The sequence below is a fragment of the Apium graveolens genome, chromosome 3, assembly GCF_009905375.1.
Source record: "Apium graveolens cultivar Ventura chromosome 3, ASM990537v1, whole genome shotgun sequence".
Taxonomy (NCBI): Eukaryota; Viridiplantae; Streptophyta; class Magnoliopsida; order Apiales; family Apiaceae; genus Apium; species Apium graveolens.
In genome coordinates, this window is record NC_133649.1 from 203470780 (window position 1) to 203484904 (window position 14125).

Sequence of the window (14125 nt, forward strand, 5' to 3'; positions counted from 1 at the left end):
TGAAGACTCGAAAACATTTTTAAGAATGTTTGGAGTAATGCTGATTTATGAAATAAATCAGTCCCAATTATGAAAGAAATATCTGAATATTATTATTTAAATAATATTCCCATAAAGAATAATGGAGGTAGAAGTTGGAAAACTTATACTCGAAATGAATAGCAAATAATCAAAGATATACTTATACGAAAGTAATATCTTTATTTGAATAATCAAAAATAAGTTTGATTATCGACACCTTATTCTTTAATAAAATAAAGAATATATTTCAGTAATAAGCGGAGTCATAATACCTCGAATGAATATTATAAATAATATTCATTAAATAAAATAAAGGAGTCATACATCCTCAAATGAATATTCAAATAATATTCAATAATAAAATAAAGGAGTCATAAGTCCTCGGATGAATATTTGAAATAATATTCAATAATAAAATAAAGGAGTCGTAAGTCCTCGGATGAATATTTGAATAATATTCATTTATTAAAATAAAAAAGTCATAAACCCTCGAATGAATATTCATAATAATATTCATTAAATAAAATAAAGTTATCGAATAAACCTTATTCGATTAATAGTTTTGAAAACTATAACCATATATATATATAAATATATATGTATATATATACATATATACAAAATCTACTCGGGATCCTCGACTCCCGGTTTAGAAAATATTTCCACCTTTTGGGTCCCTATACTAAGGGTATATGCAAGTTATCGCTATCCTCTAGCATAGGTATTATCAACTGAATCAACAATTCTATATGGCAAGAATACGAAACAGGCATGCATATGTACCATATAACATGCTACAATATATCGCAAGGATCTGCTATAACAAATATGCATTTAACGCAAGATCATGCATATACATAAATACATCACAACAACAGTTATAACGGGTAGAAAACTTGCCTGAGCAACTTGGGGTGAAAAAGGCTCGGGACGAGTCTGGTAACCTATAAACAACAAGTAAGTTGGAATTAAACCAAAGTCACTTGTAAATCTATACTCTAACCAACTCAGACTCTAACGCTCGTTTTGTGCTTACTGATTCTCTTAAGTCACTCGAGTACCCTCGGCTCCACCATTTTTTAATAATTTAACCTTTACGAGTTTTAAGGCGATTCCTTCGCGAGTGTCTTACCAACTGCCTAACACACTTACCATAAATGTTTTATACATTAATTAACCCTTTTTGGCCTTTAACCTATGTTTCAAAGTAAGGCGAGGGGAAAGGTTTCGTTCGCGAAACGCCGTTACTTAAAACGGTCGTTTCTCCTAAACCGTGCATCGGAATCGAACGAACCACATATCAAAACGAAGCTCGTAACACGAGCTATCTAGACATGGCAATGGTCATAATCTAGCAGGGGGTTCTCGGGTCCTAATGTTATGCACAAAAACAGTCTAAAGAAAATCGGACGTTACGACTGCTATGTTTACGTGATTTCCCAAATTTAAACCATTCAAAACCAACCACAATTCAACCCCAAATCAATCATACAACCAACATCCATCCAAAACACACTCCAACAGCCCCATCAAATCAATGTTACCAATTCATACTTATTTCTCAATTATGAACTAAGAGTTTTACTTAAGTTCATTGACTAATTAACCAAGATTTCCAACTCCAAAAATATCACAAAATCAACCAATCTCTAAACACACAATAATCATGCCTCTCACCAACTAAAATACTCATAACAAGCTTTAACATGATTACACACCCATTACCCTAACCCTTCATCTAAACATTAGGAAATCTAAACAACAAAACTTAAAGCTAAGATCATGAAGAGTTATACCTTCCTTGAAGCTTTTAATCCATGAAAGATCCTTGGAATGCCCATGGAAGCCTTAATCTAACCTCCTACAAGCTTGTTCTTTCAAAGAAATCAAGAACACAAAAATTAATTTCAAGAAAGTACTATTCACCATCTTCTTTCTTGATTTATAGAAAAAGATTGGCTTGGAATTAGAAGCTTAAACTTATAGGAAGTATGTAACTTAACTAGGAGAAGCTAAGATAATTACCTTGCTAAATAGTAAGTGGAGGAGCTTGGACTTTCATTTTTTAAGAAAGAGGCCGAGAGCTTGAAGAAGAAAATGGGGGTTTTGTGTTTTTTGATGAAAATGAAATGTTTTGGCTTGGTTGGTTGCTTTTTGTCTTGTTTTTGGTCAATTACTTTTCTAGCCTTGACTTTGTGTGGTTTTAAGTCAACCACATCTCCTTCCCCTTATGTCATGCTTATGTCACATTGCTATGTCATCATCCCTTCTAATCTCTTTGATTAGCTTCTAATTGTTTGCCTAATGACCGCTGATCTGTTATACGGTTCGCTTAACTTTCGTTTTCGTTTATCGTTTGAGGGATCATACCCGGGATCTTATTACTTAGGTTCCCTTAACCTTTCTCAATACATTATATTCCTTTTTATGATCCTCTATTATAATCCTTTAATTTAAATCCTTTTTATCCTGTTACCTTATACTCAATTCTCTCCGTATCTAGTGTATTTCTGGGAAAAATCAAAGTGTTCGGAATTGGATTCTGACGATCTTTGCATACACTTGTATACCATATAGAGTACTAATAAAACCTCAGAATATCCATATCAGAACCCCTACATAGTGTGGCATGAAAAATTTTCTCAATCAGCAAAAACACTATTCATAAGGGTTTCAAAAAAAATTTCCCAAAAATTGGGGTTATTACAATTAGTGGGTAACTCTAACCGTTTTACTTGCCCTGTGTAATCATAATGAATAACTTGCGCTTAAATCGTTATGTTGTCAAATTCTGTAGACAAATAGGGTCTCAATATAATTGATGCCTATTCAACTTTTATCTTAAATATGGATGCTTGGTAGAATGGTATTCATGCAACGAAAGTTGGCTTTTTTCAGTTTCGGGTTGTTCGATAAATATCACCGTTACATGCTAAGGGTAATAAAAATAACTATTGAATGAAGTAGTAATGAAGTTATGATCTGATGTGTGTTTATTATTGTTAATTCAACTGTCAATTTAAGTGTTTTATTCTTGTAGTTAATAGTAGTTAATAATTAGTTAATGTTAAGTGTTATTGTCTTGACATTGAGAAGTAATCATACATTGGTGAGTAAGTGTTAATTGAACATAATTAGTCAGAGTCTCTGTGGGAACGAACTAGAAATCATTCTATATTACTTGTGAACGCGTATATTTTCGTGAATTATTAGTGCATGCTTTGTGCCCTAACAACAATCCGGTGACTGCGGTCCTAAGTTCTTATTCGATATTTTCACAAACCATGGCATAAATCAGAGATTCAGAATTATCATCCATACACCACAAAGATACAACAATACGTATACTTCTAACACATAATACTTTAAAAAAAATCATCACTTAGCCCATGTTTTGATTATCAAATATATACACATAAGGCACAATTTTGAAGACACTAGCAAGACCAATTGAAAACTTACCTCAAAACCTAACCAGATCTTAAATTGCCCTTTTTGGATATCTAAATGATGTTTTCTTGGAAAACACGAACCACGAAAGTTGTAGAGGATGAAAAGACCTTTCGAAAAATCCAGGATCACTGAATTCCGATTTACGATGATTTTTTTACAAATTTTACAAAATAGCTTATTTTTTTATAAAAGATCCCTACGAATTTTGATATTAAAAATGAGGAAGATGAATATGATGTATTTATAAGGATACAAAATCCTATATCTTAACCTATAAGTTATCCATATTAGAATCTGATCCAAATTTTAGGCCCATTAGTCTAATTCAAATTTAAATGTCCTTATCTAATTTTAATCCTTTTATTCTATTATTCAATTAGTAATCTAATTCTAAAAATTATGGGATATTACATAGAGCAGCTGAGGTTTGTTGGATTTTAATCGCAGCGGAGGCATCGTAAAACACTTTTACACATAAAAATCCAAATAAAAGCATATAAATCATGGTAAAAACATATGGATCGATTACTAACCTTTAATAGCGATCCAAAAGCAACGACCGGAGATCCTTAGCAGCTGCTCCTCAAACGTGAAGCACTCCACCGGTATCCACCAAGAAAACGACGTTAAGGAGGAGGAGGAGGTGGAGAGAATTAGGTTTTATAAAATTTTGGGGTTAGAATAAAAATAGGGTTTATAATAGTATATTTATAGGCAAAATTTTCAGCTGAAATTTTCCCATAAAATATTATTATTATTAACCCATTTATTATTCTTATTAATAATTAAAACACCTTTTAATTATTAATCCTTTTTCTAAACACTTTAGAAATAATTCTCTCTCTTGATTTAATTTCCAAAAATTAAATCCTTTAATTAATAATATTAAGAACTTTTCTTAATTAATTTATAATCAATTAAATCTCATTTAATCAATTATTAAATTTGCCAATTAATTATTTATTTCATAAATAAATAATTATTAGCCATTATTAATTAATTCCTCCACCATTAAATCATTCTCTTTTTATGGTGTGACCCTGTAGGTTCAGTATTAAGCCGATAGTAGAAATAAATAATAATAAAACTATTTTATCATTATTTATATAAATTCTCTAATTTATTAAATATGATTAATTAATTAATCACATTTATTCTACATCGTGAGGGATACTTCTCAGCATATCGCGACTATCCGGATAATATGAATTCACTGCTTAGAATACCAAGAACCTATTCAGTGAATAGTTACCGTACAATAAACTCCTTCTACCCTACAATGTCCCGATTAAATACAAGGCATGGATCTCGTGTCAAGCCTATCTAATTCAATCACTTGCTTATCATTTACTATGCGTAGTTCTATGCAAATTAGAAACTCCTTTCTAATTTCATTCACTCTGGCCAGAGATTCCTGAACTAGCATAAGTGGATCAGCCTTGAACATTCGCTTCCTTCACTGGAAGGGGTAGATCCTTTATTGATCATACACTATCTTCGTGTACAAATTCCTATACCCATAAGAGCCCTAATAATTGTCCCTGGAGACTAAGAAGTAAACCAAAGCATAGTTCAGTGTACACAAGATGACTATGATGACCTCAAGTCTAAGGATACTTGTACAACTATCACTATGTGAACAACTGCTGACACGTGAGTGAACTCCATCAGTTGTTCAGCTGTGCGAGTCATGTTCAGTGAACTTATTCTATAATAAGCACCTACATAATAGCTATAGTATCACCACACAAATGTCTATGAGAACAGACATCCTTCATAATGAAGCAAGCATAGTATGTACCGATCTCTGCGGATTATTAATTACCAGTTAGTAATCCTATGACCAGGAACTATTTAAGTTTAGAGTTATCATCTTTTAGGTCTCACTATTATGATCTCATCATAATCCATAAAAGCTTTATTCTAAACTATGATATATCTTATTTAAACACTTAAATAGATAGAGCCCATAATAAAAACAAAAAAAGTCTTTTATTAATATCAATGAAATCAAAACAGATTACACAGGAAGTTATTCCTAAATCCTAATACATGATTGGACTTAGGACATATTCCTTTCAAGGTTAACGGAGGAAGAATTTATATCTTTGAGACTAGTAAATACTGATGTTGTCTGACCTTATGATGATATTCCGGGACAAAGAACAACCAAAGGAGTGGTGATCAAAGAAGTCAGTCAAACTGAAGTTGAAAGATCTGTTCTAAGGTCCCAAGCTAATTTAAATGCTGACATAAGGTATAAGGGAAAGGAAAAGGTTGGTGAATCCTCAAGGCTTGTACTGGAAGACTTAAAATCTGATTTTGACATCTCAACCCCTGACAAAGCTAATGTTGAAGTATTCCAGTAAAAGCTGATAAAGTTACAAGATTAACCTCTAACAATGCTTAAGTTAAGGAAACGGAATTTCAGTCAGTCACAACCTCTGGTACTACTTATGTGGTTGACAATATTGCTCAAGGCATATAAGTTGATCATACTATTTTTGAAGGAGACTCAACCTCTAATTCAGAAGGCTCAAAAGCTGATAAACCAGAATTGACCTTTAAAGAGAAGAAAAAGCTACTATGGGGAAGTGACACCAGCACCGAAGAGAGATTATTTTGGGACCATTAACAAATTTTACAGTGGTAATTCACAAGCTAGAATGGCTAGCAAAAGAGGTTGATTGGGACTTACAAATGCTGATTACTTCACTGGAAATGCTTTACTTCTAATAGAGCCTGGGAATTTGACAGGGATAGGTAAAAATGTGAAGCTTGAATATCTAGAAAAGATTTTTTTAGTACAAATAGTGCCTGATTTATTTGATGCAAATAAGCCAAAAGAAAAGATGTTGTATTTTCTTGAATAAGGGAAAAGGTTGAAGATCTCACAAGAACAAATGAAAGACAATGTTAGTCCCTAACAATGCAACAAGAATTACAGAAGGGGGGTTGAATGGAATTCTTGAACCTTTTTCAAAAATATAAAATATTCTATCTTAATAATATATAAGTGTTTGATTTGCAAAGTGCGGAATAAGAAGTTAGTAAAATCAAAACACAAGTAATTAAAAACACAAGTCTTTAAAAACTTTCTGGGGGATTTGAATGTATCCACCAGAGATATATATTATATCAAGAGAACTCTGTGTAGCAAGATTAGCTCACAGCTGCTTACAAATATGAACAACTAAGTTTACAGAGAAATGCTAAGGATGCAGCTTATAATTGTTTCTCTGAGATAATGTTCTTAGTCTTGTTGTTGTTGTTCTATTTGCTACTTCTTGGTTTATATATCACCAAGGTTACAAAGTAATAGGACAAGATAATAAAACAAAACCTATCAAGTCTAATACTAAGCTGCTTCATTACTCTATTCCAGCATCTTTGAATATCTTCATAATAACATGGAAATGGCAATGCTTCTTTGTTCTCTAAACCCCAGTTGAATAGGCTTCCACATTCCTTTTGCATACACTCGATGCATGTGATTGTGTTGTCACTGTCAACAGATGTTTGAATTGATTATCCGTCGGGTACATGATCATTCGTCGGGTTGCCTTGTTGATCATCCGTCGAGTGGCATTGTTGTTTATCCGTCGGGTAGCTATCTGGCACTTGACTTCATTTCATTTATGCAGAATTACAAGACATCATCTATGTACAATTAATCAACCTATTCTGCATATCTAATTAAAGTCAACATGACTTGAGTGCTACTACAGAATCTAAACAAGGTGTATGCAGAAATGTTCTACAGACTCATTATTACACAAGCTACACACTCGATGGATAATAAATCATCATCCGTCGGGATTATATTGAGTCATCCGTCGGGACTATATTCCTTATCCGTCGAGTGCTACATTTTTCACTAAGTAAAATCTACTAAGGTGTTTTCTTAATGAAATCATCAAGTTCACAACATATCCACAACAATCTCCCCCAATTTGTGTCTACTGGAATTGTAGCCATACATTAAGAGAAACTTGATGATAACAAAACACCCTAAAAATACAACTTTAAAAATAAGTAGATAAAACTGTAAAGTGCTTCAAATAACAAAATGCACAAAGATTAGCTCACAATCATTTTCAAGGTTGTAACACCCCAAATCCGGGGTCGGGGATCCGGGTTGTCACGAATTCCATTTCCCTTAATAACACTTAATCTTAATAAACAACCAACTACTGCGTACTGTGACCCCACAATATACACTCACATACAGCACAAGTTATAGTCTCAGAGATGAATACCAAAAATAACACAAGTCATTTTATTCCAGAATTATAAGCCATTAAACCTCAAAAGGGTTCTTGAATAAATTTACATTTCTTTGCCATTATTACAATTCATATAGATACATAAGTCTGGTACATCAGAAGTTGAAAGCCTAGCCTATTGGTAATTCCTACCTCAGCTACAGCGGCATCAACGCCTACAGGAAACTGCGGAACGTTTCCTATCCACTCGCAAATTGGGAGCTTGGTCCTATTCATCTTGTCTATCTGTTGTTGTGTGATGAAAGAAGAAAGCAAGGGTGAGCAACAAGCCCACCGAAATAATATGTATAATAATTAACAATATATGAGCATTCTCATAGTACTTATAAAAGTCTTAGTCAAGAAGAAATGAACCAAGTTGATAACTTAACGCGACCAAGTCACAAAATATTCAGTATATATATACATATATACTTTTCACAATCTTTGAATTACTCTGACATATATAATATACACAGAGTTCCAGTTTATAACTGTATAAAAATATCGTTGCAAGGTGATCTCATATATCTAACCCTGTCTCAACGTTTTTCTGAAAACCTTTGTCATTCGTAAGATAATCATTAACTAGATATAAGTTGAAAAGATTAAGTTACAAGATACTCCAATATACTTATATCTTTTTCCGAATACTACTTGAACTACCACCGTTTAAGGCATAAATAGTTCATCCCATAGATGAAGCTACACGATAAAACTTGTATAGAATCAATCTTTGAAATATCATCAAAATGAAATGAAGTTACGAGATACTTCATTTGATGAAAACATCATTTTGAAAACTCGACCCTGCCAACACCCAACAATCTCCCAGCCGTAGCCTTTCTATCGAAGTGCTCTGGGTAGTGTTGCAGAAATATCCAATTGGATGATGAACTCATTACGGGAATTTGCCGTGCCAGGAAGAACACTCACGATGATCAGTCGCGGTAGTGCAACCCCACCATTTTCTACATGTAGAAGAACCGTCGGATTTACTTGTCAACCACAGAACACTGGACTCCTAAGGAATGGACCGTCTTAGCAGAACTTCTGGGCCATTTGGGCCTATATAATAAGGCTGGGTCGGCGCCACTCGACCACTTACGCCACTCCTAGTTGAGATGAAATCCATGACTCTGAAACATAAAGCTCGTCCCCCCTTTCCCCAAGTAGAAACTTGTTGATACGGCTTCACCAAGAAGTCGTATCTAGTTGGAAAGGAAAATTCACCGATATTTCCCAGGCGATGCCTGTTAATGGATTAACTTATTCCAAGAATTTTACTTCCCGAGTGTTGGGTAAGTAATCAAAAACTCTTTTATCGAAACAGCAACCTTGTTGCGAGTATATAAAAATACATCACGAAGCCGGATCCCTCAGATTTTCGATCGAGTATTTAAATCCCCTTCAAAAGGAAGATCTTAAATTTGAAAACGAGTTTTGGGATCCGCTCTAACCTTTAAAATCATTTTGAAGACTCGAAAACATTTTTAAGAATGTTTGGAGAAATGCTGATTTAATAAAATAAATCAGTCCCAATATATTAGAAAATATCTGAATATTATTGTTTAAATAATATTCCCATAAAGGATGATCTTTATAAAAATAGTTGAAGTAGAAGTTTTAAAACTCATACTTGAAATGAATAATAATAATTAACCAAAGATATGTTGGATTTTTAACGCAGCGGGGGCATGGCAAAACACTTTTTGCACATACAAAATCCAAATAAAAGCATATAAATCGTGAATAAAAATTCGAGGGATCGAATCTAACCTTTTAAAATAATTCGGAGACAACGATCAGAGATCCTTAGCAGTTGCTCCTCAAGTGTGAAGCACTCCACCGGTATCCACCAAGAAAACGATGTTAAGGAGGAGGAAGGAGGTGGAGAGAATTGGGTTTTCCAAACTTTTTGGGTTTTCGGGTTCGATGTGGGTTAGAATAAAATAGGGTCTATAATAGTGTATTTATAGGCAAAATTTTCAGCTGAAATTTTCCCATAAATATTATTATTATTATCCCATTTATTATTCTCATTAATAATTAAAACACCTTTTAATCATTAATCCTTTTTCTAAACACTTTAGAAATAATTCTCTCTCTTGATTTAATTTCCAAAAATTAAATCCTTAATTAATAATATTAAGAAGTTTTTTTAATTAATTTATAATCAATTAAATCTAATTTAATCAATTATTAAATTTTCCAATTAATTATTTATTTCACAAATAAATAATTATTTAGCCATTATTAATTAATTCCTCCACCATTAAATCATTCTCTTTTTATGGTGTGACCCTGTAGGTTCAATATTAAGCCGGTAGTAGAAATAAATAATAATAAAACTATTTTATCATTATTTATATAAATTCTCTAATTTATTAAATATGATTAATTAATTAATCACATTTATTCTACATCGTGAGTGACGCTTCTCAACATATCGCGACTATCCGGATAATATGAATTCACTGCTTAGAATACCAAGAACCTGTCAGTGAATAGTTACCGTACAATAAACTCCTTCTACCCTACAATGTCCCGATTAAATACAAGGCATGGATCTCGTGTCAAGCCTATCTAATTCAATCACTTTGCTTACCATTTACTATGCGTAGTTCTATGCAAATTAGAAACTCCTTTCTAATTTCATTTATTCTGGCCAGAGATTCCTGAACTAGCATAAGTGGATCAGCCTTGAACATTCGCTTCCTTCACTAGAAGGGGTAGATCCTTTATTGATCATACACTATCTTCGTGTACAAATTCCTATACCCAGAAGAGCCCTAATAATTGTCCCTGGAGACTAAGAACTAAACCAAAGCATAGTTCAGTGTACACAAGATGACTATGATGACCTCAAGTCTAAGGATACTTGTACAACTATCACTATGTGAACAACTGCTGATACGTGAGTGAACTCCATCAGTTGTTCAGCTGTGCGAGTCATGTTCAGTGAACTTATTCCATAATAAGCACCTACATACTAGCTATAGTGTCACCACACAAATGTCTATGGGAACAGACATCCTTCATAATGAAGCAAGCATAGTATGTACCGATCTTTGCGGATTATTAATTACGAGTTAGTAATCCTATGACCAGGAACTATTTAAGTTTAGAGTTATCATCTTTTTAGGTCTCACTATTATGATCTCATCATAATCCATAAAAAGCTTTACTCTAAACTATGGTATATCTTATTTAAACACTTAAATAGATAGAGCCCGTAATAAAAACAAAACAAGTCTTTTATTAATATCAATGAAATCAAAACAGATTATATAAAAGTTATTCCTAAATCCTAATACATGATTGGACTTAGGACATTTTCCTTTCAATCTCCCACTAGTACTAAAGCCAATCATTCTTGTATCTAATACCCATCTTATCTTCATGACGATCAAAGTGACTTTCATAAAGTAGCTCTGTGAGTGGGTCTGCTATGTTGTTATGTGTGTCAACTCTAATTCAATACAATACAAGAAATGTTACCGCGCTCCCACTAACCCTTTTGTAGACGCATGGTTCATCTACGTTTTTGATAAAATCAAACTCTTTGATTGTCTCATCAAAATGAATGTTCCATCTACGAGAAGCTTGCTTCAAACCACATATGGTTTGCAGTAGCTTACACACTAGGTTTTCATTTCCCTTGGAAATAAAACCACCTGGCTAATTGCCAGATCTCATAGTCGTAGTAAGCAGCAATCGCAAGCAAAATCCGAACTAATTTTAACAGGGCTACATGCAAAAAGTTTCATTAAACTCAATCCATTGCCTTTGTTTGAATCCTTTTTCCAAAAGCCTGGCCTTAAAGGTCTCCACCTGGCCATCTGCTATAATCTATCTTTTGTATACCGTATACATAGATTTTATTCTGGATTTCATGGCACTATGCCATTTCTCTGAGTCAACACTACTCATAGCCTCATTATAGGTCACAGGGTCGTCATCATCAATGATCGACAACTCATTGTCATTCTCAATGACAAGGCCATAATACCTCTCAGGTTGGCGAGACACTCTCCCTGATCTATGAATGGGCTGTTCCACAAAAGTTTGTTCAGTCAGAACAGGTGTTTCCACTTGATCCGTGGTAGTTTGTGCTTCTTGAACTTCATCAAGTTCAATTTTGCTCCCACTGTTTCCTTCAAGGATAAACTCCTTTTCCAAGAAGGTAGCATGTCTGGAGACAAACACCCGATGATCGGTGTAAAAGTAATACCCTAAAGTCTCTTTAGGATATCCCACAAAACTACATTTTACGGATCGATATTCCAGCTTATCTGGGTCAACTTACTTGACATAAGCTGGACATCCCCAAATCTTAACGTGTTTAAGACTCGGTTTCCTTTCTTTCCATATCTCATACGGAGTTTGAGGAACAGATTTGGAAGGCACCTTATTCAGTAAATATGCTGAGGTTTCCAATGCATAACCCCATAGGAATACTGGAAGATTTGCATAGCTCATCATGGACCGAACTATGTCTAACAAAGTTCGATTTCTCCTTTCAGATACTAATCTGGAGGAGTCCACTGGGAGACTATACCATTTACTTTGAGATAATCCAGAAACTCTCCGTTCAAGTATTCACCACCTCGATCTAATCGAAGAGTTATAATACTATGTTTGGTTGTTTCTCCACTTCATACTTATATTCTTTGAACTTTTCAAAGGCCTCAGACTTGTGTTTCTTCAAACACATATCCGAATCCAGATCTATCATCTATGAAAGTAATGAAGTATGAAAATCCACCCATGGCTTGCGTAGACATTGGTCCACATACATCTGTGTGTACCATTCCTAGCAAATTTGCAGCCCTCTCTCCATGTCTACTAAATGGAGACTGCAGTGCCACTATAAAGTGACATTTTCATCATCCCTTTTCTTTTATTAGTTTGTTCAATCTGAAGTAAATTATGTCACATATGTCCAAACCATTATTTAAAGTACCACGTCCACAAAGAATATTATCTTTAAGAATAGAACATTCATTATTCTTAATAATAAATGAAAATCCAGCCAAGTCTAACTTGGGAATAATATTCCTCACAATCGAGGGAACAAAATAACAATTATTTCAAACAATAGTCTTGCCCGTAGGCCTATGTAAATGAAATGATTCTACATCTACAGCAGCAACTCTTGCTCCATTTCCATCAGTAGAATCACCTCCTCTTCCTCAAAAGTCCTACTTCTCCTTGGTCCCTGCAACAAATTGTAGATTTGAGAACCACAGGCGGTATCTAATACCCAAGTAAAAATGACATATTCACTTCTATCATGAACATACCTGAATCAGAAGCGGTAGTCTCACTACCCTTCTTCTTCAATTCTGCAAGGTAAATCTTGCAGTTCCTCTTCCAGTGCCCCACCTTATTACAGTGAAAGCAAACAACTTTGCTCTTGGGGTCTTCAGCTTTTGGTGGAACCGGCGTTTTCTCACCTACTTTCTTCTTCTTGGAAGAGTTCCTCTTCCTTTTCTTAGGATTGGAACCTTCACCAATTAGAAGAACAGAACTCTTCTTAGGGGGAAAATTCGATTCCGCAGTCTTCAACATGTTGTGGAGTTCAGGCAGGCTGACATCCAACTTATTCATGTGAAAGTTCACAACAAACTGCGAGAACGAACTTGGAAGCGATTGCAAGACCAAGTCTTGGCTCAGCTCCCCATCCATGGCAAAACCAAGTTGTCCAAGATGTTCAATCAAATTGATCATCTTAAGTACATGGTCATTCACAGATGATCCCTCAGACATCCTACAACCGAACAGCTCCTTCGATATCTCATATCGAGCTGTCCTCCCTGCCACATCATACAACTCTTGTAGATGCATGAGGATAGTGTGAGCATCCATATACTCATGTTGCTTCTGTAGCTCAATGTTCATGGAAGCTAGCATGATGCATTGAGCAACATTTGCATCATCTAACCACTTACGATACACAACATGTTCATCATTATGTGCATCACTAGCAGGTTCCATAGGCTTAGGTGAGTCAATCACGTATTCCAGCTTCTCAATCCTGAGAACAATTCTCAAGTTTCGAAGCCAGTCAGCATAATTAGGACTAGTCAATTTGTGAGCATCTAGTATGCTCCTGAGTGATAGTGCAGAAGACATAACGTACAAAGTAAATCTGTAAATGATAAACCCATAACAACACTTAGCAAATATTCGATTTCATTTTAAAACACTATATGAATCGGGTCTTTATTCATAAGTGGCTCCAACTAGTTTTCCTAATTTATTCAACCCCCTACATGAAAAATTAAGCATTCATAATGCTAGTGGGAATAGGGATCCTACATTCCATTACACAACCCCGGCTGTGGCACGAAACGCCATGTAATGTTCAATAGGCAGACAAC